This window comes from Anser anser (genome assembly GCF_964211835.1).
Source record: "Anser anser genome assembly, chromosome: 4".
NCBI classification, from domain to species: Eukaryota; Metazoa; Chordata; class Aves; order Anseriformes; family Anatidae; genus Anser; species Anser anser.
The window spans coordinates 64317776-64344730 of NC_139724.1; the positions used below are offsets into that span (position 1 = coordinate 64317776).

General features: G+C 37.6%; 1 protein-coding gene and 1 long non-coding RNA gene across 2 annotated transcripts in view; both read left to right on the forward strand.

Annotated features, from left to right (window-relative positions):
- Positions 1–26955, forward strand: part of LOC310899249 (inositol 1,4,5-trisphosphate receptor-interacting protein-like 1) — a 417910-nt gene that overhangs the window by 186657 nt on the left and 204298 nt on the right. The window lies entirely within an intron of this gene.
- The window catches only part of LOC310898187, a 42673-nt gene continuing 36390 nt past the window's right edge, over positions 20673–26955 (forward strand). The window contains exon 1 of the long non-coding RNA XR_014583066.1: positions 20673–21585. This is a non-coding gene — a long non-coding RNA (uncharacterized lncRNA). The remainder of the gene's footprint in view (positions 21586–26955) is intronic.

Consider the following 26955-nt stretch of genomic DNA (forward strand, 5'->3'; position numbering starts at 1 on the left):
ACATTTTAGGAAGCTAGATTTTCTTCATTATTTTTGTGTACATCTGGAAGACAGGGTCAAAATATCTAGCGACTATGGAAATCAAAGCATAACACATGATCATACCTATGTAGGATCACATCACCTTTTCCTTTAGAATCAGAAAACATCCCCTTTCATAGTTGGTATATATTTGTTTCAAAGAGACAGTATTGAGGTATCAAGCAGTTAAGGAAGTCTGAATAAACCAGAAACATTTCAAAACATAACCTTCTTCTTCTAGATCAGCATTTCCTGATTTTCAACAGTAATAAAGATAGCATGCAATGAACTATGGGCAACATCAAAATTTGTTCTCCCTATTAGTCTGAGGCAAGGCTGTCTGTGGGGCCTGGAAACATTGTGGGAAAGAAAATCTAAAAGCCGGTTTCAAATCATTGCTTTCTCACTGCACTTAACTTGTTATCTTTTTCTGGGGGCTCGATTGTATTTTCTATGTTAAACATTATATTGGAGTCTTAAACATACTCCTGACTCAGCTTTCTTTTTGCGCAAAGAACTTTTCAAAGTCCAATAAAAAATGTACACACAGGCTGTGGGGAAATATCACTGTCTTCAGGTCAGAGCTCCTAATGCTGTAGCACTTAAAGCAAAATCCCTTTCATTATTTGAAGCTAAATCAAATAGCAATAAATAAATAAATAAATAAATAAATAACCTAGAATGCTTCAAAACTTTAGCAAGCTAAACTCAGAATATGTTAAAGGTCCCAGCTCAGATTTTGAGCTAACATGGCAAATCTAAAGGAAAAGTAGGGATGGGGAGGAGGCTGAATAAGATGAGAATAGTTATAAGGAAAGGATTTCTAGGAGAAGTGAAAAGGAATGCCGACATGGGTATGGCCTTCTTTAATATCAAGTCAAACATTTGGATCACATTTATTCCTTCTGGGCTTTGCCTTTTTGAACTCTGGTATGAGCTAATGGCCATCAAGATGGGGTGTGAATAAAGCACCAACTAAGAAGACTCAGGCTAATGTTTTACAACATGTCTTTGAATAAATACTCTTCTCAGCTGGGCTTGAATGCATTTTCTTACCAAGAAAGCAACACTGATAAACAATACCACATCGTCATCCCTTAGTTCATTAACTTTGTCATTTTTAATAAAATAATGTCTGGTTTTCATGAAGTGGGTCATCTGTAATTCTTCTGGAACTTACAAAATCCCTTGCTAATGCTGTATTTTTAGCAAAGAATAATGAATAACTTATAGGATGAAATATAGTGCAACATAATTGGCAAATGGAGAACGTTTTGCAGAAATCACTCAAACTATTTTGAATTTCATTTCTAGTCATGGTTTATTTAACACTAGCAGAGTGCTGGAAGAGTTTCACAAAAGATTGATGATCCTCTAGAGCAATTCCTAAGTGTAATATTATGTCTTAAAGAATTATGTCACTTTCTTTAAGGGTGCTGAGAAAGATATTACTATGCATCAATAAAAATTCAAGTTCTACCAACCATCTGTATTGCATAAATCAAGGAGAGGGTAAGGGTTTCCCCTGAAAACAATTACAGAGTGGAATGAGACGGTCCAAAAGGCATTTACTGTACTAAAACATGTCGGTAAATGTATTATGCTGCAGCTACAATGAACTTCAGAATAAATTTTAAGGACAACATTTTCAAGGATTTGTGCCCAGGGCCCAGTTTCACAGAAAATGGTGTTTCTTATCCTTTGAGTCAGGGCTCATCTACAAGAGAGAGGTGCACCTGCTCAGTTTGAAGTGTGATTTTCAAATTACTTTAAAGCTGTCAGGAAACACTGTACAGTTTGTTTCGTTGATTTGGTTCCAAAAGAGCTCATACTGATCAGAAATATTTCAACTGAACTGATATAAAATAACGTCCAAAGAACCTACATGTGTGTCCATCAATATACAGGTATGTACATAAGCATACACACACAGAGGAAATTGTGACAACTAAATACAAGGAAAAAAATGTTTAATTAATACCAGTACTTTTTTTTTTTTTTTTTAATGTAGAAAATACTGCAGTTAAGTTAGATCAATTTTGCAAATTTAACATTTAGCATATTGCCAGGAGTCTAGCCTACTATACAACTACTTTACATATTTTGGGGATGTTCAAGGAGATAAGACAATGACTACGTAAACACTTCAAAAGCTGACTAAATATGTGCTGTGTACAATTTCCTTCACTGAAGATGCCAGGACATCCATCAGCAAGTAAAATTACATCTAATACCAGCAACATGGACAGCATGAATATATCCATTATTTTTATGTAAAGAAATGTTCTGCTTGTCAGTTCCTGTATTATTTCTGAGATTTCTCCAATAGCTCCACAAATGCAATACAAGAGGACAATTGAATGCATTTCAGTTGTTCACAGAGAAATGGAGTTAGATCTCAATTGTTGTGTTGGAAATGCAAAAATATTTGTTTCATAAAGAAAAGAAAGTAGTATGAAGTTGAGAATGTTTGTCTACTTTGAACTCCCTTCAGACATATTTACGCTGACACTACAGAAAAACCCTGTAAAGCAAGTATTTATAACATAAATTATTTTTTAACCTTTTAAATACAGTAAAGAAAAGGTAGCTTGGGATTGTTCTCTAAATTCTGTTGTAGATTATATTTTCAGTTGTACTGTATGAGAAAAATTTATTTTGTAAAATCTAGTGAGCAGTACAAGGATGAAGATCTGCAGAAAACAAAACTTTCTGTTTTGGAAGGAGAGGAATCTTTCTTGAAATACATATCACTTGGATAGATCAAGAGTGCTGATATAATGGCTCTCAAAGGATTGCTAAAATATTGTTAAATGAAACATTGACAAAGACTGTGGAAGCTAAAACTGAATGGGTAATCTGCTCAGCCACCAGTGGTGTTCAGGACCTGCTCCAACCCAGAGGGTTGTGTCATTCGTGCAGAGTGCTCTACAACCCCACAGACAAGGTGGACTATCTGACTACCACACCAACACTGGAAGGTGCACTAAGACCTCCATGTAACTTCATGGGCATTAAGGAGCTATTAGTTGCTAATGACTTAGGATGCAATTAATGACTAGAACAACTTACAAGTGCTAACAGGTTATCTCCTCTGTTATCAGTTACCCCAAATTATGCCATTCCCTCTTACTGTTTGCATGGTGGTATTTGTCAAACTGGAATGGTTTTACCTCTTATCACAAGTGTCAAGAGATGCCACTCTTCTCCTATGTATCTATAAAAAAAATAGCTTATCAATCTCATTTAATTTCTTGAAAACTCCAACCCACTCTACAGGCTGTTGAAACACTCAGTGATATTAAGCAATGTTTATTCAGGAAAGATTACAGTGCTGATTACCCTAGGTGGCCTGTTTAAAAAATCCAGAGTCTAGCTCTTGTGAAGAAAACTCATTCTCAAGTGCTATGATTTTTAAATAGCAATGATCAACAAAAAATGTCTTTCTCAAATGAGTGCTTTGTTAACTGATGCTAGAGACCCTAAATTCCCTTGTGCAGACTCAGCCACAGCCCTGCTGCCAGGTGGGATGTCAGGGCCTTAATGGGAACTTGGTTTCCCATCTCCAGGGTTAGCAGTGCAAAGGGGAAAAATGTGGAACCAGACTGGACTGGAGACCCACTGTGGGGTTGGCAAGGTGAGACTGGTGCTGGGGATTTTGCTGAGGCTGTCCTACAGCTGGGGTGGATAATCTGAGCCCCAACAGCTCCTGGTAGGAATTAGACTGGACAGAATGCCTCTGGGATAGTGGAAAGGCATTTAAAGCAAAGAGTTATATGCCTGGGAAGAGGGATTCAGGAAAGTCATTGCACAGAAGGGAAGGAGTGATCTTGATGTCCAAACACCTTGCCATGGCTCTGACTAGAGGTGACTTGACCAATTTGCAGCGTTACAGGGAAATAGTAGGGATGCAGCTGACTTACCAGAGTACAATTTATAAATCAGAAACCTTCTGGAAAGTTTCAGTCTTACTCATACTCTGAACTCAGAGCACAAGAGTGGCAGTTGGGAATGACACATGCAAACTAAGGAAATCTGCTCCAAGATTGTTTAGCTAAGACGAATCTTGTTGTGTTGTTTCCCTGCATCCCTCCCCCCCGCCCCAGCTTCAGTTTCACTTGTTTTTTAAAACAGAATTGAAGCTTAACATTTAAAGTAATGTGAAACTGTCTGTGATTTCTGTTTAATGTCCTATTTAAGCAGTACTGTAAGAAACATGTCCATTTAATTTTTGTTTTAATTCTATTTTCATTCCTACATATTGAATAGAGAAAAGGAAGTGTAATGAAGCATAATTCTGAAAATGACATTGACAACAAAGAACAAGGTGATTTCCTGTCAAAGAAAAGGTTGTGTGATCTAGAAAATTATGCATATGCTCTAATTTCCAATTTATGGTTTTCATTCTTGTTTGTGTGTGGGTTTGTCTCATGGAAAATTTCTAGATGTTTATTTCAAGAACACATGGTTTTGGTAAGAGCTAGTAGTAGTCTGATATATCGCTGTGTCTCAACTAGTCACAGATGTTCAGTGTACTAAAACAGAGGCAGTATTTAACTTTCCAAAGTGACTGGGAAACAGTTTTGATGTTAGCAAATGTCCCAATTTGTAAACAACTGGGTAACACTGATAAATGTCTGAGAAGTCCATGTAGACATTTGCCAATTGAATGTTGTTGCATCTGTTTACTAGAAAATGACTTTAGCCTCAACATATTAGTAACTGAAAATTTACTGACTTATCTAAAAGCCAAAATAAAAATATAACTTTCAAAGCCATTGTCATGTTTGATGATCTAAATAGATCCACTTTCATCATAACTCTTTTTAAATTTTATTTTGACATTTCATCCAAATAGAGGACAAGAGTATTTCCAAAATCTCAGAAAATCTTACAGATCAAGAAAAAAGAATTTTTATCCCATGTTTTTTATTGCAAACCTACTAGATTTCTTACCAAATATCTGCACAGTGCCAATGAAGATAGAACCTTGAAGTGGGCCTTCTCCAAGCAAGAAATAATTGTTATCACTACAACACAGTTTCTGACCCGAAAACTAAAAAATTCTTATATGTGAGAGGTGAAGTAACCTCCAGCAGTAGAGCTTAGTGCTCTGTGATTTAATAGTCTAATTCTGTAGCTTAGAGGTAAGTTAGCCCTCAGCTAGGTTAGCAAAATCAATGACCCCACAGTCTAGGCTGCCAGTGTATTTTAGGTAGTTCTCAAAGCAAAACAAAACAAAACAAACAAACAACAAAATGAATAACATGGTGATATAAACTCAAAGTGCTCTAGTGAATGTTGTAGAAAGTAGAATATAGCAATATGCTGGGCTGCCGTTGCTTTCTTCAGCCTCTTTCACTCGTGACTTTGTAGTAAGCAAAATTCAACTGAAGGATGTTCTTTGTCTTCCTGGCACTTTGTTGCTATATAATATCAGAAAAAAACTTGTGAGCCAGAAAAAACTAGTTTTCAGTAGTTCTAATATTATTTTCAGATAACATGAAACATACTCACCATTATTCATTTTAAAATCAGTCAAAATGTAGCTATGCTTTTTACCGTGAAGGCCTTCCTCTGCTTTGACATTTTGGAAAAAGAATGAATGTCGAAAATAGACAGTAAAAGAAAAATTTCTCTGTGTGACACACATTTAGGAAAAAAAAAAACAAACAACACCGCCACCACTAACAACAAAACAGTAAATTTATGCGAAGACTCCAGTCTTTCTTGGGACTTTAACTTCAACTAATACATTTCAGCCAGGACTTGTTGCAAGCCTTAAGCAAACAAATACTGAAGAGATCTCACAGTAGGGAATGCTTCTTTTTTTGATTTGTAAGATAACTGAAAACAAGAACATAACAAAGAGGCTTGGACTAGTGTACAACCTAACAAGACTACAGAGTTTCCTGAGGCAAATAGAAATCACAGTGCCCTGGGTGAGCCAAACAAAGTAAAAGTTATTCAGCTACCTAAGACAAAGTTGCATGGATGAGAAATGTTCCTTTCCTATTCCTGTTCTCATCTTAATGTCACCTGTTGCACTAAGGGTCATACCTAAAATCAGAGCTGGTCAAACATTTGTCCAAGAATTTGAGTAAATTTGGAAAGCTCTTTTGAAAGCCCTTTCTTATAATGTGTTCATAGAATCACAGGACATTTTGGGTTGGAAGGGACCTTGGAACTGGAGGTGGAAAGATCATCCAGTTCCAACTCCTACCACTAGACCAGGTTGTTCAAAGCCCCATCCAACCTGGCCTTGAACACCTCCAGGGATGGGGCAACCACAGCTTTTCTGGGCAACCTGTTCCAGTGCTTCACCACCCTCATAGAAAAGGATTTCTCCTGAATATGTAATCTAAATTTACCCTCTTTTAACTAAGAACAGTTACCCCTCATCCTATTACTACACTCCTTGATAAAGAGTCCCTCCTCATCTTTCCTGTAGGCTCTCTTTAGACACTTGCCTGATTGCTTGTTAACCTATGCTAGGATTTTAACTTAGGTAAGCTCATGATCTGTGTAAGCCATCAATCACATCAGCAACTCATCTGAAAGACGGCAGGAAACAATGAGATCTAAAGGGGAATGAGGGAGAGACGGAGTGTGTAATGTGTCCACAACTGAAGAGATAGCAGACCTAGGCAATGTAGGTTTAGACTGAGCAAGACAAGACAACATTTATGGACCCATCTCTTTCTGTATTCAGAGCCTTCTTTTCTGGAAAGCCCTTAGAGGGAGTTATGAGCTACTTTTTTGGAGAGGGGTTTCCTCTGCACTTTGTTGTGTACCCCAGCGCACAGGAGAGGTGCTTTGTAAATGTCACCTGTGTCCTGTGTTTTGGTTATTCAGCCTTCTCTTGTCTCCAGTGCAATGTTTTCTCCTGAGGAATATCACTGAACTGACAAAGCATTATTACTATTTTATTTTTTTTTTAACAACAGGATATGAAATCATTTGTAGTGATGAATGGGCAGACTAAAACTGGCATTCTGCTGCAATATATTCATTTTGGCACATTTGTATTCTCTTTTCTGTCAGATTTTGTCTAAAATATGTGCTTGGGTTTGTATCTGTGCCCTGCTGGGTTGTTCTTTTCCTTTCTTTCTGTATTCCCATTTATTACAGTATTTCTTTATATACCTTTATTTATTTATTTATTTATTTATTTATTGAGTTTCTAAGAACTTATCCTTCTCCTGCACACCCTTGACATCCCTCCTCCCCACTACTGAAACCACACAGTCGGTTTCCTGCAGACAGCTGATACTTGTCTTACAGCAAGCTACAACAGGCCCATTTTCAGTTTTTGTGTTTGTGATAGAAAGCCTGAGTCTTTGACAAATGTCAATGGCAAAAAATATCTATAGAGCGCTTTAATGTTAGTAACACCAGTCAATGTCATAAGATACTATTAAAAGTACTTATCCCTGAGGTGCTTCAACACCATAGAAGAGATTAATTTTCACAATGGACTTCCCTAATCTTCCAACTTTCTAATGGTTAATTGCATTGCAAATTTATGCACAGCCTCAAAAGAAAAAGAATAAAGGAAAATTTTACTATCCATTGTTAACATGTTTAGGCATTGTCTGACTTCAGAGGTTTACAGTGCCCCACAGTGAGTAGTATTGTATTATTTAAACCAATAACCAGGCACTCAGAATTGTATGGGAATATTTTATATGTTTTTTTCTTGTAATGGGAGAGAAACAAATATTGCATAAACATGAAAAGTTGGATTTGGAAAATATTGTTAGTATTTTAAGAGTTTCACTCAATATTTTATGGGTGTTAATATTGTCCAGGTTTGCCACAAAAAGGTTTAAGGGGCTCTGGCAGGTGAAATGTGACAAAACATATTGAGAGATGTGAAATATCATTACATGCAAAACACTTCCCCTTCTTTTGCTGGAGATTACTACTAGAATTGCTGGCCTCCAGGACAAAGTTCATTTTTTTAAACTAAGTTCTCATGGAGGTGGATGTGCTCTGCATGACGAATTGTCAGCTGGAGTGACTGGGGACCGTTTTATCTTTTTCTGACTTTTCTAAGGGCAGAATTCAACAGAGACAGAAGGAAAAGGTGATGTCTTAAACTGCCACAACAAGATTTGCTAGAACTTTGATGTCAAAGTCCTCAACCTGTTGCCTAAGACTATGCTTCTACATGTGTCAAGTGGCTAGAAGATATCATAAAAGCTCATTTTACCTCTCTACTACACATACATTAATGACTTAATCAGTCTCAATACTGAATAACCAAGTAAACATCTGAGTAATCCAATGTACCAACCTAATAGATATAATAGCAATAATATCATTGGAATCAAAGCTGCAAAGTCAACATTGCATATTTCAGCTAAAAGATTGTCAGTTAAAACAGTTTAGCAAATGGGTAAAATTTATCAGAAAATCATCCTGGAGAATGAAATTAGGTTCTAAGCAGCAAGGTACCATGGAAGTGAGATGGACTAGATTCATTCAAATCTTCACGAGTACTGAGTAACTTCAAATATAAGCTGAATCTCTCTGGTGACTTCAAGAATGAGGGGAAAAAAAAAAAAAAAGTGAAACTGATATTTATGTTTATTTTTACCATGGCTATAATAAAATACTCTCAGTCTCAAACCAACAAAGTGTTTTCTCCCCCCACAACACGACAATTTCTGACTATAGTATTTCCTGCAATAATAACTTCTATGTGTTTTTTACTGCCACATGGTCTGTTTCACCAATACATCCCAAAGCACTTTCTTCAGGAAGATAAGCATTGCCAACCCTACTTTAAATCATGGGCATCTCTGAACATATTCACTTTACATTGTGGAACATGATGAAAAGACCTTCAAGCAGGCAAAAACTCAAACAAGTACAGTAGTGCATTCTACAATACTATACGTGAACATCAGTAGCTCACGTTTGCCCTAGCAACACAGGTGCGTAGCACAGGACTGAGCCCAAGTTAAGAAACTGGCTTCCTCAAGAGGTCTAATTAACAGTTTGCAAGGTGATGGTGTGGTCTTCTTACCTCTTGGTCTACAGACAGTTCAGCAAACATCACCCTCAGGAACTCTGCATAACCTTCTCTTCCAGTGCTGATACTCCAGAGGTAGTTTTGAGGAGGTATTAATTAGTGCAGAAATTGCACTAAGGCCAGTGTTGAATCCATATATCCTGAGTGCTTAGCAGTGTGTCTTCAGTTATGCTATTTGCAACCTTCAAAACCCCCAAACAGTAATGACTATGCCAAGTAAAATTTTAAAATACTATTCTTCTGTTCTTCTACAAGCTCCAAGATGACTTTGGGGCTCTTCCTTTAAAAAATGTATCAGGGTTTCCTAAAATGAAGCAAAAATTAAGATATGTACGTCATAATTTTATTGTGTTAATTCCCCTCTAAACAAAACAAAACAAAACAAAACAAAACAAACACCACTTTTGCTTCTAATCTAATGATTTATTGGTACAACATTACTAAGCACATGCCTAGTCTTTTCCCCTGCCATACATACTCTTGAGTTCTGTAGAGGATTACTGGTGATGAAGATAATTGGTACTCTCTTCATTTTCTATAACAATTTACATGAGTAGACAATATTGCTATCTCTCAGTCCAAATGCAGGATGTTCCCAACATGCTGTGAGCCTTCTCATCATAATTTCTAACCCAGGATGCTTGTTCTATGTTGGAGGTTAAGACAGCCAAAAAAAATGAACAATGGGCAGGTGTCCTCTGAGATGAAATTGGACCTAGTTTTCATGTTTCATCTAATTCTTATAAAGAAGCCTTTTGTGATTAAGTCACTCCTGTGATGTTGACAAGCCCACGCAGGGACTCCTACAGCCTTTCATCTTACACTAGGACTCCTGAGTTGGGCTTTGTTACACTCTAGTATATTCTGTAGTCAGAGGGGTAATCAGGAGGTCGTTCATGGCTGACATACATGGAGAATATCCTCTTGTTGCTCAATTATTTACTCGGAAAACAGCTACAGCTTTCATCCTAATCTCACTGAATGTATAATTCAGGTCAATGTACTCAAGACAGCAGATCACAGAGTTATTGCCTCTGGAAAAGGAAGTGCCAAACAAGCACTCTTTCTCTTGTCAACACTCAGTGAAAGAAGCCGAGACTTTCCTGTGGAAATTAATGATAAGAGCTTCAAAAACCTGAAGAAGCAGCTATGGCCTCCAACTGTAAATATTCTACTTTATTGATGAGAAAAAAAGGTCCCAGTTGATAAGTAGCCCTTTGCAAAGAGTACATTGTTATTAGGATGTTGTCTTATGATAGTCTTAAGGCTTGCTAAGAAAACATAAGGATGTGCCCACTGATCACATGGCACTGTAGGAGACTTTAGTTACAGAGACTAGAGCTGTGCAGGAGACTAGAGCTCTCCAAGAAATAAGGAAAGCTGTTCTTTCTTGCTTTTTATTTCTGTTAAAGTTCAAACTGACCTACAGGTTACACAAATAGTGTAACTAGGATAAATATACAAATATACAAACTTATCTAAATTTACAATTACTTGAGGTAAAAACTGTAACAATTCCTTTCGGTGACTGTGGTCTTGAAAATGTGATCCATCTTTTCTACACTAAACATCAAAAATTCTTTTCTGATGCTTTCCTCAGTTACTGGTGGATGCTGTTTATCAGCCACGATAAGGTCCCTCTGTACTTCTCTGGAAATGTAAAGCTGCTGAAGTTGCCAGCTGAGATTTTGCATGATATAAGATAATACATAGTGTGCATTAAATCAGCTTTGTAATTTTATGTGACCATCTCTAACCTCAGGGGGGAAGCCAGGGCAGGAAAAGTTGTGGCTGGAGTGCATTCAAGTGCATTGAGGAGTTAGTAACACCTCAAGTTTTCTGAAAAGAGCAGCAGTTTCAAGCCAGTCTATATTATGAAAAAATGAATATGCTTACTATTGTATATGAATGAGCTAGTCCTGCCTCTCCATGGCAAGAAAGGCTGAGGGACATTGGCATGGAAAACTCACAGTGCTGGTTCCCTTGGGGAACCAGCTTCGGATCAAATTTTGCTAGCTTTTATCTGGATGAACTTTCTTCATAAGGACTGTGTAATACAAGATCTGGTACGCTATTTCATGTGTAACAGGCTTTAATTTTCATGGCTCTCAGTGTGGTGTGGATACATTAAACACATTAACTATTATAGAAGTGGAGAAATATGAGAGAAACATGGATGACATCTGGTTGTTTCCTGTTAATGCATCCACATTTTTTTGTTTGTTTGTTTTGCAGTGTCAAAGAATATGTAAGATATAGAAGTATTTGAAGAGTAATAAACATAATTCATATCTATGTAAAACAACAACAACAAAAAAACTCCAGTGGACCCACACTTCTCCCTGTGAATACTCTATATGGACAAGCAGAAATTAATTTTGCCATTTTCTTCATGGAGCCGGGTTTTCCCTTGGGACAGTGTCACTATCCCCTTTTGTAGAACAGTCATAATCTTCACATCCCTCTTACTCCTGTTTTTGAGATTACTTTTTCCCACTTGCCTGTTCTGAAGTGTGTTGTGACATTGGCTGCAGCTCTAGTTTTGCAGGAGTCGTCCTCGCTGAGAGCCTGATTCAGCACAGTTTTACTCACATTTATCTATGCCAAAAAACTGTGCCATTGTGACACTTCAGAATAAAGCCAGAATTAAAGCTTTCTGTAAAATAAATGAAGAGGGCAAAACTACTATCTCAGATAAGACAAGATAAAACTTAACTGAAATAGAAGGTAGCAATATGTAACTATGTTAGGGTTGCATTAATTTAAAAAAAAAATGCGCATAAAATATATACATACAGTATTTGAATAGGTGTGACTGGAGAAGTTGATAGATGATTGAAAACTAGAAGAGACATGGAGAGCGTGTACATAGAAAGGAAAAAACCAGATGCTGGAACAAACTATTTTATGATTTTTACTGTTATTCTTAAAATAGTGAAGTTCAGTCATTTTAGTTTGTTTATATCTGCCTTTCTGTTGATTAGGACTGTGGGAATAACTAATTCTTAATTCAGCAGCCAGATGGAAATATTATTTTAAAATCAGTCCAGGTAAAAACACATTTAAAATCTGTTGATTTGCTTTACACCACAGCAAGCAAAGTCATATAGTTCAATATGGAAGTGTTTCTTGATTAGAAAGAAGAAGCAAATAAAATGGAAGGCCAGGTCAAAGAAGTAGCGATGTTGCCCTCCTTTCTCAGTGTGGAAACCTGAGAACACACTCCTAAGTAAGAACTTATTATTTTTTTCCCCACCTTGCCTGAAGTGTCCTCCCTCCCCTGAGGAAACACAGACATATGTTTTTTGCATGCTAAATGCTCTGGGCTTGAAGCAGATCCTTCTGCTGGAACTGTTCCATTTTGCAAAGGATAATTAAATACTTATTCAGCTAGAAGGGTTGTGACACCGTAGCTTTGCAGTCAGGCTGTTCAGTGGGACACAGGCTGTCAGGAAGTTCTCACCCGTCTTGGGTGACTATTCCCAACACAAAGCTCTTCAACCACTATTTTTCACTCACAGTCATTTGTGTTTTATGCAAAGTAGAACAAAGCTGTCCAAAAGTTTTAAAGTATCCCAAATGCTCTAAAGAATGATGGGTTTGGCACATGACTAGACAATGAAGGTTCAAATGCTTTGAGTAGAGAACAGAACTGGACATAGATTCTTTATCTTCTGAGGGAAATATGGACCTGAGCATCCCTGAGTACTCCCAATAGCAATATCCCCATTTGAGAAAAGAGGTAGCCTCTTGCATGAATCCAGAATTCCTCCCCCACCAGCCCTCCAAAATAGAAACCATTTGATGAAGCTTTCAGGTCAACTGAAACAGAACAGAAATACAGGGAATTTATTGTTTGGCAAGAAAATAAAATCAGTCAGTTTTACTACTTACCTTCATCTTTCATCATCAGAAACACTCTATCAGGAGATTTTACAAGAGAAAAAAAAATCTAATTTGTAAAAGAACATTCCATTTGAGATTACCTCACATCTCAGCTTTCAGAACACGTTGCTGTTCTGGGAAGAAAAGAACCCTCTAGATTTCCTTGTTATTAATACTGGCAGAGAAGAATTCTTCTTCATATGACATTTTTAGATGGATGGAACTTGCCGTTAAGAACAGGGCAATGGAGGGACAATAACTTTAGTATGCTAAAATAAAAAGTGACTTTCTAAGATAATTTGTTTAAGAATATTTACCAAGACATGAAATTCATATTTAATTTTTATTTTTTTTTTTTGAGCACAGAGATTGAGACAATTTATTAATTTATTACATTTCTAGGATTAGTGTAATAGAGTTATTTACCACATGGAATCACAATATAAAACAAGTGTGGTATTTCCCATCTGTTTAATACTAAATGGTACTAATTCAACTTTTTTCTAGCATTAATATTGGTTGTTTTACAGAGAAAGCCCAGTTTAAGCTCTGAGAAGTTGCTCTCCCAAAAGACGTGACTCTCCTGAACATAGTTTCACTTCATCCCATTTGTATCATGTGAACATCCACTTCTCTGGCCTCCTCTCCAAGATGCTAACTCAAAGAGAAAGAAGAAGAGGCAAAGATAATAGGGATGCTTGAATGGGTCTGCAGGAAATCAGTGATACCCTCTATTCACAGACATGAATACAGACCAAAGCTAAATTATACTTCCTAGAAAAAATTTCCCACAGTGATTCAAACCAGACAGAGAGAAAGGAATTCTTTACCGCTTAGTTATAATCTTAGTTTTTTATCAAATTTCATTTGATCAGGTTACTTAAGAAAGTTCCTGGGAAGCCTCTGGAGTTTGATCTATGAGGATCTGCCAAACTTACCCATATTTAGCTATTAACAAGAGATTCTTGCTAGGTGGCTCTGTGTGTTTCTTCATCTTCATATGGTATCAGAGGAGATAAAAGCATTGGCCAAGAACCCTTCATGCTTTATCTAGAAGCTCTAGTAAGCTTGCTGTTCCATAGATCCACAGCAAGGTAGGTCTGATTCCACACACTGCTTACATCCCATCCTACTCTTGTTTTTGTCAATGGTCTTACTTGCTTAATGTGTTGCTCAAGGTTTTACCAAGTCAGAAAATTGTTCAGTAATTGTTCGATCCGATACTTGATTCTTTCTGGAGTATATCTATACCACAGTTTGGAGAACAGTGGATTATATGCACATCCAAGTTACATTTATTCTAGCAAAATTTCTGTTCCAGCAGTGTCCTGGAAAAGGTACATCGTGTGACTTTAATGTGGACCAGGTTTCTTGCTAACTTAACTTGTTTCTGCTGTAGGCTTCATAGTGCACATAGAGATCTAACCTACTAAAGCTGGCCTACTACCAGTCCCTTAACAGGATAATATAAAACTGGGTCAGATGTACCCGCACAACATTGACTGTAGTATTTATACGGCTAAGGATTTAAATTTCAAAAAGAAAAATGAGAGTCTGTCATGCAGATCATTGATCCTGTAGGTTATGGAAATGGCAAGCAGTTTCCCTGCCCCGAGTATTAGTAACGATTCCAACCTTAGGAATAGCAATAAGTGTATGAGCAATTTCTAACTTTCACACTTAGCCTGAAGTTATCTGGAGTTAAGATTGACAGCTAATTTTGGCACTTGTAGGTGACTACTTTGATGATTTTCTTTTCACCAATATGCCCGTTTCTTTTACTTTCTATTTGCTACATTCCATATATTATTCATTAATAGAAATTTCACACATTCTCTCCCAATAAATAAATAAATAAGATAAATATACAGCTGGCAACAGGCTATAAAGCAATATCAAAATGATATATTGTGCCTGATTCCAACCTAGGGACTACTGTGAAATATATTGCAAAGGCTGAACCCTCTGATGGATAGTATCACTAAACCATTTGAACTGAAGTCTATGCCTTAAGGAAGACTGGAGGTATTGTAGAATCAGCATAAAAGTTCACTTTATATACTTTTCACCTTGAAAAATAAACTTTATTTTAGGCCAGTTTCACACACTGTAAAAGCTGGTTTGGAGGAGGTAATACCCTCGGCCTTTGCCATATGCCACCTCCTCTGTCACTGCTGTCAGCACAGGGCATGTTTACACTGAAATCCAAAGGTGTGATTGCCATCCTGCAGTTATACCTTAGGCAGCCATAAACTAGTTAGGTCTGATACCACTGCAGCTGCCTGCAGTACGGTGTCCAAAGTGGAGTGTGCAAAACTTACCAGTGACACTGCGTGAACACTTAGGACAGGTATAGATGGAAAAGCTGAGGTGTACACAACAACTTTGGCTGCAGTGAGCAAGCTTTGAACTAAAAACTGGAGAGCTGTATTAGCAGGGCATTCAGTGATCCTGCACTACTTATACAGTGCCTCTCAGGAGGATTTAGGATTTAGGCACAATAGAGTGCTAACAATGCTATATTGTCCTGCCCAGAGCTGGCTCATGTCCAGCCTACCAGGAGTATTAGAGGGAGCTCAGATGTGCACACATATGTACAGATCTCTCCTGAGATATCTATGATATCCATGTTCCAGGGATGGGGCAGCCACAACTTCTTTGGGCAACCTATTCCAGTGCCTCGCCACCTGCATAAGAAATAATTTCTCTCTAATATCTAATCTAAAGCTACCCTCTTTTGGTTTAAAGCCACTAACCTTTGTCCTATCACTACACTCCCTGACAAAGAGTCCCTCCCCAGCTTTCCTGTAGCCCCCTTTAGGTACTGGAAGGCAGCTATAAGGTCTCTCCAGAGCTTTCTCTTCTCCAGGCTGAACAATCCTCAGCCTGTCTTCATAGGAGGGGTGTTCTAGCCCTGTGATCATCTTTGTGGCCCTCCTCTGGACTCTCTCTAATACATCCATGTCCTTCTTGTGCTGGAGCGCCAGAGCTGAACATAGCACTCCAGGTGGGGTCTCACAAGAGCAGAGGGAGAACCACCTCCCTCGATCTGCTGGCCACACAGCTTTTGGTGTAGCCCAGGATATGGTTGGCTTTTGTTCTGCAAGTACACACTGCTGGCTCATGATGAGCTTCTCATCCAGCAACCCCAGGTCCTTCTCATCAGGGATCCTGATGAGAAGTATCATCAGGGTATCCATTCTCCACACAGCCTGTATTTGTGCTTGGGATTGCCCCAGCCCAGATGCAGGACTTTGCATTTGGCCTTGTTGAACCTCATGAGGTTTTCCCACCTCTCAAGCCTGTCCAGGTCCCTGTGGATGGCACCCCCACCTTCCAGCATGTCGACCACACCACACAGCTTGGTGTCATCAGCAAACTTGCTGAGGATTCACTCAATCCCACTGTCCATGTCACCAACAAAGATGTTAAACAGTTCTGGTCCCAGTACTGACCCCAGAGGAACACCACTTGTTACTCATCTCCACCCGGACATTGAGCTGTTGACCACAACACTATTGAGTGTGACCATCCAGCCAATTCCTTACCCACCAAGTGGTCCATCCAGCAAATCCATGTCTCTCCAATTTACAGACAAGGATATCATGGGGGACAGTGTCAAATATTTTGTACAAGTTCAGGTAGATGACATCAGTTTCTCTTCCCCTATCCACCAATGCTGTAACCCCATTGTAGAAGGCCACCAGATTTGTCAGGCATGAACTGCCTTTAGTGAAGCCATGTTGGCAGTCACCAATCACTTCCTTATTTTCCAAGTGCCTTAGCATATTTTCCAGGAGAATCTGCTCCATGATCTTGCCAGGCACAGAGGCAAGACTGACTGGCCTGTGATTCCCTCGGTCTTAATTTTTCCCTTTTAAAAATGGGGGTTATATTTACCCTCTTCCAGTCAGTGGGAATTTCAATGGCTTGCCATGACCTCTCAAATATAATGGATAGTGGCTTAGCAACTACATCTGTCAGTTCCCTCAGGGCCCACAGATGTATCTTATCGGGTCCCATGTACTTGCTCAACTTCAGGTCCCTTAACTGGTCTCAAACCTGATCTTCTCTTACAGTGGGAAGTTCATCATTTTCCCAGTCCCTGCCTTTGCCTCCTGTGGCCCAAGCTATGTGGCTAGAGCTCTTGCTGGTGAAGACTGAGGCAAAAAGTCATTGAATACATCTCCTGTTTCCTTCTGGAGAGGGTCCACCATTTCCCTAGTCCTCCTTTTAACACAGAAGTACATACAGAAGCCTTTATTGTTGCCCTTTATGTCCCTGGGCAAATTTAATTCTAACATGGCTTTGTCTTTCCTAACCTGACATGTGGCTGCTTGGACAATGTCTCTGTATCTCTCCCAGGCTATCTGTCCTTCCTTCCATCCTCTGTAGGCCCCCTTTTTCTGTTTGAGTTTGTCCAGGAGCTCCATATTCATCCATGCAGGCCTCCTGGCATTTTTGCCTGATTTCTTTGTTGGGATACATTGTTCCTGAGTTTGGAGGAGGTGATCCTTAAATATTAACTGGCTTTCTCAGGCCCCTCTTCCTTCCAGGGCCTTGTCCCATGGTACTCTACCAAGCAGATCCCTGAAGAGGGCAAAGTTTGCTCTCACAAATTCCAGGGCATTGAGCTGGAGGTCCTCCCTCCTTGCTTCCCTCTGAATCCAAAACTACCTGTAAGACAATGTTAAAGCTAATCCTAGAAAACTGAACGTCTGCTTGAAAGTAGAAGGGATGCAGAAATTTGAAAAACAAAAACAAAACCAACAAAAAACAAACAAACAAACAAACAAAAAAAAAAAACAAAAAAAAACCTGCAATTCTTTGGCAGAAAAAAAAATAATAAAAAAAAAGAAAGAAAATTAAGGTCAAAGATTAGAAATTGAGAATAAGAGAAAGGAAAAGAGCATCCAGCATCACTAGGCAGCTCCAAGAATGCCTTGTCTGGATTCCTGACATGACATGAAAGCAGAAATAGACTCACAGTCCCCAGGACCTCCTTCCTCTTTGCATTAGAGCTATGTAAATAGAAGGATTGCAAAAAGTGTTTTTACAACTCAGTGGGTATGACCTTGTTCCTCGTACTCCACAGAGGTTGCTTGTAGGAAAGGGGGGGAATTGAATAAGCGAGGTGACATGCACAAGTTTATTTGTACAGAACTCTTTTTTTTCTTTTTTTTTTTAGTTCATATACATGCACACACACACATTTGACCTCAATAAGATTAGAAAAATAGTATTAATCATTTTGAAAAAAATAATTTAAAATACTTCTCCCATTGCTAATGAGCTTGTGTTGTTCTGGTTATAAGTAACCATAAAAATGTGTGTAATGTTGTGTTAGGCAATAATTGAATATCTGTGAATTATTATTATTGTTTTCCTTTGACTGCATTCTGTTTAGGTACTACCTGCAAAGTATTCAGCTTTCCTCAGCCTACATGTCAATGCAGGCATTCTCCAAAGAGCTGAAAATGTGCTAATCAGTATAATCCAAGTGTTCATGAGAAATGTCGATCTATGAACCTGATCTTCCCTGAGAACACAACAGTTTGACTGTATGCAAATATGCAAATGAGGGGCAAACAATGTTTTCTTTTCTTTTTCCTTTTTTTTTTTTTGAAAATGAAGGTGGTAAAAAATTACTGTCAGATGCAGATCTGTGAGTATATGGAATTAAACTGTCAGAAATATCAAAAATGATCTTAATCTTATATCTACAATTCATGCCCTTTGTTCAGCACTGCCTTAAAAGCCTTTCTAAAATAGGGTTTAAATCCCACTGAAGTCAAAACAGCTTATGTAAACGGTTAGGGGATTTCCTGAACTGGTATATAGGTTGACAGCAATATACATGTTTTTTAACATATTTATAAGCTTTTCTCTATTGGTCTGGAACAATACACCTAAGTGCATTATGTGATAGAGAATAGATAATCTTTCACTCTCTTTCTCTCTCTTTTCTTTTTTTTTCTTTCTTTTTTTTTTTTTTCCCCAATATGGATATACAGTATATGGGATTAACATCTATTACCTCAATCAGATGATCCATAGCTATGCTTTATGGATGCTCAAAATCCTCCACTCTCAGATATGAACATGTGATGTCAGTATCCCATCAAATCAATACTTACCTGTTAAACATTAATAATGCATAGTACACTTAATGAAAATATGTTTAGAATTAACTGATCTAACTGAATCACAAGTAAGAAATTGGGCATTAGTATGAACTGTGTTTTATACTGAGAAATCAATTGCTTTTTGGCCCTGTCCTCCAAAGCTCACCAGATGTTTAAAGCATCAAATGAGCTGTCTGGCTTTCACCATTCAAAGAAATTTATGCACTTTCATAGTAGATCAAAAGACATTAGTGCAGTTATTATAGAGATTAAGACTAGAAACACACTGAAATTAATGTTATATTTCTTTAAATGTAACCTTTCTCTCCTCATTAAACTGAGTATTGTTAAAAGCATTTTCCTCCCCCTGCAACTTACAGAGTAAAGCTAGTAAAAGAAAATCTAGTACCATTCATTATTGCCAGCATCTGTAATTGTTTGTATTATACTTTATGAAAAAACTTTATATGAAATGCCACATTTGAACTCCAGACTATTAAAAGTGTCAGCTCTATTATATCATTTCTGAAGACCAATTTGCTTTTTTTTTTTTTGCTTTTTTTTTCAGGTTGTAATGAGCCAGGTTCATTTTGCTTTGTACCATTTATCTTTTCAGCAGTAATGGAAAATTTCCCCCTCTAGGCACAGCAAGCTTAGACAATTAGGCAGAAATGAAAGGGATCATAAAGGTGAGATTTCTTCACAAACAATGTGATGTACTTTATACCATTTAACACTGAGGAATATCTGACAAATAAATTCTGAGTGGTTTGTGAAGGCAGTGTGGCTAATAGCCAACTCAGAATAATGCTTCAGCTTAACACGTAAGAAAGGGGGTAGGCAGCCAGGGTCACTTAAAGATATACTTAGTCTCTAGCTGTGCAGTTGACATTTTTTTTTTTTTTAAGAGCTTGGAAAACATACACTGACACTGAAAACATAAAGAGAAACAAGCCTATGCAAAGCAACTAATTCGTTATAAGGTAAGAAGGAAAAAAACCACCACCAACAACAAAAAAACATATTTGGGCAGCTTCCTTAACCAGCAAAGTTTACTTGGCAGCTTCACAGACATCGAGTTGTTTTTCACTTTTCCCCCACTTGTTTCTTTTATTTAAAAAAATAATAATTTTATGGTTTAAAAATATTTGATAAAGCACTTACTTAACAGTTATAACACTTATTAAAATGAACAGATGAATAAGTTTACAAGCAAAACACTTACAGCAGTCTTTGCATTGTGGCTCACCAAGCAGTGAGGTATGGTACCTATACACTGATTCCTTTCATTGATCCTATTGGTGCCTGCAAGCCCCTCCTTAGGTGCTGATGCTTGGGGATTCCAGAAAATTCTTACAGTTCTCCTTTCTAGATATATTATAGTGTGTACTAACTACAGACTGGATCCGTCTCTGGCACTTCCATCAATAAGTGACAGATGAAAGAGAACATTGATTGCTAAGGTTCAGTTATGGATTTCTAGTGCTAGTGTGTTGGGGTTGATTCTCCATCCTCCCTGCCTCATCCTTTAACAGATCAATGAGCTATTTTGAGATGATAGAGCTGTTGTTTAGACAGTCTTCAAATAGTTCAGGATAAGATGTTCCTCTGTATTTCTTAGCTACATTCATGTAGAAAAATAGTCCACCTTCTCAAATGCAGAAAATGAGAACAATGATATGGGCCTGTGAGAAAATCCATAAAGAGAGAAGAAATAACAAGAATTCACTGTGCAATAACTACTTAGTGGGGGCTGAGAGCAGTCCCATCCCTCAGGAGGCACAAGGATTTGTAACTCTTCATGCAAGAAGAGGTAGATAACTCCCATTTACTGTGTGTACCATAGTATTAACTTGGTATGCACATAATAAATAATAATTTAAATGATTTATAATTTAAATGATTTTTCTTTCTTTTTCGATGGTAGCATTTTTAATCCACCTTATGCCCTATAAATCCAACAAAGCTATTGCTTTCTCTGTAAAAGAGAATAATTGCTGCTGATTATCCCTCTTCAGTGCAGTGAAAGTAGCAGGTAAAGCACAGAAAAAAAAAAGAAAAAAAAAAAGAGGAAAAAAAAGGCTGCATAATACAATGTAATAGTATACACACAATACAATAATAGAGTAATATAATACAATAGTATTGTACATACTAGTTATGCAAATAATATAGTACACAGTAGGTCTCTGAATGCATGTTGACACTGTTATAATAGGGAGAAAACTCTTCTGACTAAAGAGGAAGAAGTGGCAAAGCTTCAATAGGAACAGAATTGTGCCCCAGTCCATTTTAGCATTGCAGGTCTCTGAAGAAGGAAAACTATTGGCACTGTACTTAGAGCAAATAGCTGCAATTAAATTCATTACTTATATAAAATTACTTCTCCTTTCATGGATAAAATCTCTAATTCTAGAAAGTTCTAGCTGAAGTTGTGAAGTTGGGAAAGATCGTGCTCACTGGTGCTTATTATTACTCCCTGCTGCCCTTAAGATTTGCTGGGAAACTGCCTGGGTAAGTACTTTGCAACTCGGGTCCTTCAAACCAAACTCAAATAGTTCAGGTAATAGGTGTTTGGTATCTTGGCTTATTTTCACAAGAAGGGATCAGAAAGTGCTCACCTGAGCAGTGAACTCAGAGAATCTGAGGGGCCAGCACCATCCAGCAGAGCGAGCAGGAGAGGAAGCCAGCTTGGTTGGGCTAGTGGTTCTTCAGTTATTGCAGCTGCAGCCAAATGGTGACGTGTCTTTTCTCCACACTGCTCCACACTGTTTTCCTGCTGGGTCCAGGGACTCACCATGCGTTGGTTTTTTTTTTCAGTTGTACTAGTGAGACTGTGCCTGGCCTCCAAGGTGAGGATGTGGGATGAGATCATCTCAAGGGACTGTGGCCTTTCTAGATGGTCTTATACTGTACAGCATGTATGTACATATATGCACTGTATGCAGCTATCTGGACATAACTTCTTAGCATCTCCAAAATTAATCTAGTTTGCCAACTAGAAAATAATATTCTGGTGATGACTACCACTCTACATATTGACATTGGGTAAAATTTCATTGAGAAGTTTAAATTAATCAAGAGGACAGCGAAACAAAACACAACAAAAGCAAAATCTGATCTTTAAATTGAAACATTTCAAAGTTTGATGGGTTGATGTACTCCAAAGATTACAGGAGAAAACAGAAAAAGGGTTCATTATGATGTTTTTATTAGTTAGTATAAAAAAAGTTTCTTTTTTAACTTTAAGAGTTTCCCAATTATTCCTATGTTGAATATGTAGTGAAACTGTACACTGGTTTACATGCAATGGAGAAATCTACTTTCCTTTCTTTTCTCTTTCTGTGAATTGCTGAGCTGGAAGATGGTGTTAATTTTACTCTAGATTTTCTGAAATATATATATATATTTTTATCGGTGCACTCCTCACTTTTGTCAAAAGTACCAATTAAGAAATGGGAGCTCATGACTCAGGTTTCTCAAAATAGAGTGTAAAAAATCTTTCCATTCTTAGATGAATCAAAAGTCTACATGTACATTATTTGACATACCTAATTTACAGGATTATTGCTGTTGCCAGTTTGACATTTTACACTTCAAATAAATTCACCCATAGGCACAAAGACACTTTACACAGATTTTCTTATTTAAACAAAATGTCACCATGGGAAAGAGACAAGCTTAGTAAAAATTACCTCTATTACCTCTATCCGATAACAAAAGGGTGCTGAATTTTGCAATAGAACAAGTTTTGGCATGAATAACACTGGCTGTCATTAGTAGAAGTGGATCAATTTGTGAGAACTTGTACAGGAACAAACTTACACTGAATGATGTCCTCTATTTTTTTCTTCATGCATTCTGCATCCATAACATTAAGATGAAATATCAGTAAAAACCTGAAGAAATATATGAGAGAAAATATGTAATAAGGAATTACTTAATTATGTTGTAGACTTTTGTTGTAGTGGATGTTCTCCTCATGCAGACTAAAACTAAATAATAAGCACATAATAGGTTCTACCAATATATCCACAATAATACATATAGTGCTGCACACATGACCCTCAGCTTCTTGATCACAGAATTATGATGATGCTTGGAAAGCAGAGCATAGTCAGACAGCAGGGGAGAAAGCACAGAAATGTGCAGAAAAAGGGGAAAGAATGTTGATATGATCTAGTGTGGCTAATATGACTTCTCTGTAAGAGATTTGCACAATGAAATTGATTCAGATTTTTTTATTTTTTATTTTTTTACTTTACACTACTGTGGCTCTGACAAAGCAGAGACACAATTTTGGGACAAAGACTGATGTGACTGGAATGAGAGAACCATATCTGGCTACCACCCCCTTTGGCTCACACACTGTGATTTTCAAGCAGTCATTCTGTGGACACATTTTTGTGTTAATCAATTGATGGAAAATATGGGACTGTGTTTAAAAAACATGCATTGGGTTCTTTGGGAATTCTTAGCAGGTGATCCTTACATGTTTGCAGAAAACCTAAAGATCATTCTATATGCTGACCTCTCACTATATAATAAGTTTGTGAGAAAAAAAAAAAGTGAATTGAAGATAAACATGACCTGAGCCCATATCCAGAAATATTTCTTCATATATGATTTCTTCAATAATGTTTCATGAAAGATCCAGCAAGATTGTCTTCTTTTATTCCCATAATTATTCAATGCTTGTTGGAAGAAAGCAGGTAACTTACAAGCATTCTTTCATCATGAAACCTAAAGTTGTCCTCCATCTCCCTCTAAAAATAACAAGCTATTATCAAGCAAGATAACCACTCTGATAAAATACCTTGGAAATAAAGTAAACTTTGCATCATAGTGTGATAGTGACCTTCCTGATGCTACTATTGAAGTTCTTGATGCATTCCAACAGTTTGTACCCAGACATCAATATGACTTTCAGGGATCAAACAAGATTATCCTCTACATCAATGAACAGCTAAAAATGTGTTAAGGCTTGATATTACGTCTGTTGTTCATATGGCAGATTTGTTCAGAGACACTTCTAGAACATATTGTGTGCTGGTTAGAAATCTCAAAACAATATGACAGATATTTGCAATGTACCAAGTAAATAGCAAGCACTATTCTGCCACGTTGATCGCAAGCCTTTTTTGTATTTACTGTATTTTATACCTAAGAACTCTTAATCAGCAGAAACTATAACAATCAATCATCTAGCAATCAGTGAAAACACTTTGGAAGAGGTCCCTATGACTGGGGAGAAGAAAGGACAAATACTTTTTCGAACAGACCAAAACAAGAGCTGTCATACTAATGGATACTAGTCATTCTCTGGATACTTGCGCAATGACTTGGAGTCTTTGCAGTATTCACTAGCTTGGAAAACTTAGTGGTTTTGACTTGGTTTTGCAAATATGACAATTTCTAGAGTGCTAAACATAAGCAACAGGCTCACATGGCCCTTGATTTCCAAACACTACAGAGGCAGTTTCATTTTTTGCAGGAAAAAAATAATGAAGGTTCTGCAAACACACAAAATATAACTTGTATTAACTGAAATACTTACAGAGACTGAACACCTTATGTTTCTGTGACTGCACTACCTGTTACTGTTCGTGCCAGCAGAGTAGAGATGTTTGTCCAGAAAGCCACACCTAGAAGGAATTTCCTGCTCATGATATATTTACTGAACAGTTGTCAATAGAAGCCGTTTGCTATAAAACTACAGTCCTTAGCATGAGTGGAACAGTATGAATGGAGAAAAGTGCACAGAGGTGTGCAGACAGTTAAAGTGCTTGTCAAATGGGAAGCAGAAAAAGGGAACTAGAAGCTGCAGGTGACAGAAGCATGCTACTGTAGAGGCTAAATATCAGTTACAAAGAATATACATGACATATATACACTCCTAAATATGGGACTGACACATCCCGATATCATAAAATTCTTTTATATGGTATTTATTCCTGAAATGTACACTTTAGCTAAAGGCCTTCTGATTTACTTTGCAAGATTTAAAACAAAATCCATATCAACTGATGGATAAAACTTCACACAGAAAGAAAGTTTTGAGATTAAACATTAAAAGTTTGTGGCAGTGATAAAGACTTATAGCAATTATTGATTTTGTACTTTGCTTTTCCAGATAATGTGACAGCCATTTGAGTCAAACCAGATGTAAATGAGATAGATACTGCAGAGAGTCCATTAAGAACAAAATGAAATAAACTCTCAGCAACAAAGAAGCTCCTAGACTGATGTCCTAATGACACTGAAACATTTCAAAATAGCTCCATATCTCAAATCAATCAAAACATGAACATCTACGACAAGTTTTGTGCTTTCAACAGCAGTCCCATGACTTTGACATATATTGACTTAAACAGTGGAGATGAACCACAGGAAACCTTTCTACAGCCAAATACAGATTAGAGCTGCTCCAAAGTTATTCTTGGTTGTGGTGGAGGGTCAAAGTGCCCTACACAGCCTTAATCTTGGGAAGACATGATGATGTTAGAATGTAGCAGAATTAGAAAGCAAACCCATGATCTTGTGTTATTTTTTCTTTTAAACAATGCACACTCCATTACATAGTTTGTTTTCCTCTTTCTTTCCTCAGCAAATGTAGTGGTGAAATGTTTCTTAAAGCACAATTGTCTTCATAGGGGCATAATTTCTTTAAGGACAACCATAATGCTATTATAATTAAAATGTTAATAGCTAATTGACCATGTAATTAAATGGAATCAGTTCACTATGACTCAAAAAAAAAGCAAGCAGAATTATTAAAAACAAGTCACTGTTCAGTCAGCAGATGCAGACTATGGTGCAGGGTGACTAGGACGGTCCTTCAAGTGACAGAAGTCTCTATAGACTTCAGAAACCTCCTGGTCTTTTTGGTCTGGTTGGTAATTTCCTATTCTGACTTGGCAGAGTCAGAAGGGTAACCACTCAAGTCACAACCAGGAGAAAGAGTGAATTGCTTGGTTGAAATGAAGATGCTACAGGGACACCTCAAAGAAGGATCAGTAACTGGCATTCAGTGTTCTCTGTTACTTCATGTGCTTCGATTTTAATCGTTTCATCTACTGAAACTGTAACTTCATTAAGGGCAGCAACTGCTGAAAAAAAATTATTTGGAGATACTGTAGATACACAAAAGCAATCATAGGTACCTGTGTTGATACTTCTACACAGTTCAGTTCTTTCTTATCATGCTATTGCCTCTTATTTTTAAGTCTGCTATTTAGAAAATGTCTAAACAGGTCAAGATGACTTTACTGCTTTGACACTAAATCACAGGAAAGAGATTCTAGCATCAAAATAGTAAAATCAAATGCCAAGAAGTCTATGGATGCATCATTGCAGAATAAAGCTGTCAGCTCCTGCTTAGAGAAACATCGGATTTACATTTACTTCAACAAGTAGTAAACAGTCCTGACAAGTGAAATGTTTCTTATGTTTCATCTCTGAGAGGATTTAGAGGAAGACAAATGCTGCTGTTTCTGAGAAGTTCAAATGCAGGTCATGATGCCATGAGGAGGGCAAGCCTGTTCAGCGGAAACAAGTACAATGCCCTCCCTGCGGCACTTCCTAGTCTGGGCCAGGTGTTGATGGCTCTGCTCACACAAGCTCCTTCTTGTCACCTTCCCTTTTCACAGATAGCCCCAGGGAAAGGTCTCCTTTGAAAGCCTGGTGAAACACAAGAGCATATGGGAGTCACAGGCAGCCACCACCATTTGCTACCAGTGTACAGCCTGGCTTCCTTGCCTTGGTGTTTATCCTCATAATACCTTTTGACTCTATTTTAAACAGTTTGTGACTCCTCAGGGGCTGTACCCACAGAGCTTTGTACAAGAGTTTCATACGTGACACAAATAAAAAAATCTCTTTCTG